This window comes from Camellia sinensis, chromosome 5 (assembly GCF_055761805.1).
Source record: "Camellia sinensis isolate YWXY chromosome 5, ASM5576180v1, whole genome shotgun sequence".
Classification (NCBI taxonomy): Eukaryota; Viridiplantae; Streptophyta; class Magnoliopsida; order Ericales; family Theaceae; genus Camellia; species Camellia sinensis.
In genome coordinates this window covers 98,329,474-98,331,410 of record NC_138965.1, presented here as the reverse complement: position 1 = coordinate 98,331,410, position 1,937 = coordinate 98,329,474, and the positions used below count along the sequence as shown (strand labels likewise).

The 1,937-nt window shown below is 50.9% G+C and overlaps 1 long non-coding RNA gene across 1 annotated transcript; it reads right to left on the bottom strand.

Moving 5' to 3' along the window:
* Positions 1–291: 291 nt before the first annotated feature.
* On the bottom strand, positions 292–1,092 carry LOC145790162 (uncharacterized). The gene is made up of 3 exons (XR_014328808.1): positions 687–1,092; positions 399–560; positions 292–305 (listed from the first exon to the last, which is right to left on the bottom strand). It is a non-coding gene; the product is annotated as an uncharacterized LOC145790162 (long non-coding RNA).
* Positions 1,093–1,937: the final 845 nt, after the last annotated feature.

Below are 1,937 nucleotides of genomic sequence, written 5' to 3'. Positions count from 1 at the left end.
ATCAAATATGTATGACGGTAAGTGGCGTAGTCCCCCTCCTCGAGATGTAACAGGGCATCACTACCCAGTATAGCGCCGACTACCTCTTGGTGAGAGAGCCTATCAGCAGTCCGCATACTGACTGGGGGTGTTGCGGGAGGGTCCTGAGAATTGTACCCCCATACCTGACGCAGAAAGCGCTCCCCCAGAAACCATGCTCTGCCGACCGGTCCTTCGAGCAGGACCCTGTACTGGGAGATACCCGATCCTCCGGCATACTGAAGTCGGAGACCATCGCCCAAGGGTGCCCAAGGCTGCCATGTAATCTGCGGATAACAAGTTAATAAACCAATCAGAAATCGGGAACATGCAGGGCAAATCAGAGATAAAAATGGGAAGAACTGAGGGTTCTGAAGTACCTCCGATGGGCGCACAGTGTCAAAATATTGTCGCAGATAAATGAGAGTCTCTCGGGGTCTCGGCCGGTGCGGGCCCTCGAATACCAGTGAATACGGGGTCATGAGAAGCCCTGTCACCTCCAGCTCTGGGGCTAATACCGGGAAGTATACGTAGACCCATAGCTGAGAAAAGCAGTGCAGAATGTAAGTACAAAGTGCTGAGGGCAAAATACAGACTGTAAAGTGCGCTGTGTGTGCAATATACAAGAAATGAGGAGCAGAAATGTAAATCAAGAGGACAGAAAGTACCTCCCAGGCTCTCCAGTAGCTGCCAAGTAAATCTCCCTGCCCGCGGGAGGTCGCGCTCATATAGCAGTAAAGGGTAGCCAGGCCAGCGCCACCCCAGTCGTATCGACTGACCTGTGATAGGTCAACCAGAGCGCTCAACAGATATAGCCCAACCGTGTTCCCTCTATCGGCAAAAAGAGTAGTCCCGAAGAGGAACATAAGGAAACCACAGGCATACTGCTCTGTCTCCTCAGGAGTCTCGGGCTCCATCTCCGCCCGCCGAAAGTGAGAAGAGAACCAAGTATATAGAACTCTCCCGGAAGCTCTATCGACAGGCGGGCGAGCTCCCAGTAGATATATCCAAGCGGCCTCCCACTCGCCCATGTCCTCGTCATACGGAATGGACCAACCTCCTATGTCCAGGCCGGTCAATACTGCAAAATCCAGAGGGGTCATAGTCATGTCCCCAGTGGCAGAGAAATTAAAGGAGTTGGTGGTGTCCCACCATCTCTCCACCAAGGCCGTCATCAGTGTCCTCCTGGCAGGACAACGTGATAATCCAATGCAGAAGGCCCCGAACCCTGCCAGATCTACTAAATCCCGGACAGCCTCCGGGAGCTTAATGTACCAATCCCTCGCTGCGGTGGAGCCATATCTCCGTACACCGCGAGAACCAACCTGTATTCAGAATGAATACATATGTCAGTATAAAATGAATGAGCTGTGTGCCAATGAAATGAATGAGCTGTGTGTTCAGGAGTGAAGTGTATGAACTGTGTGTTCAGTATAAGCTACGTGCAAAGTGTGGGCTGCGTGTTCACTATCAATCTGGGCTGCGTGTTCAGGAAATTAAAGTTTGGGCTGCGTGTTCAACTTTCAATCAGTGTGGGCTGCGTGTTCACTATCAATCTGGGCTGCGTGTTCAGGAAATTAAAGTTTGGGCTGCGTGTTCAACTTTCAATCAGTGTGGGCTGCGTGTTCACTATCAATCTGGGCTGCGTGTTCAGGAAATTAAAGTTTGGACTGCGTGTTCAGCTTTCAAAGTGTGGGCTGCGTGTTCACTATCAATCTGGGCTGCGTGTTCAGGAAATTAAAGTTTGGGCTGCGTGTTCAACTTTCAATCAGTGTGGGCTGCGTGTTCACTATCAATCTGGGCTGCGTGTTCAGGAAATTAAAATTTGGGCTGCGTGTTCAACTTTCAATCAGTGTGGGCTGCGTGTTCACTATCAATCTGGGCTGCGTGTTCAGGAAATTAAAGTTTGGGCTGCGTGT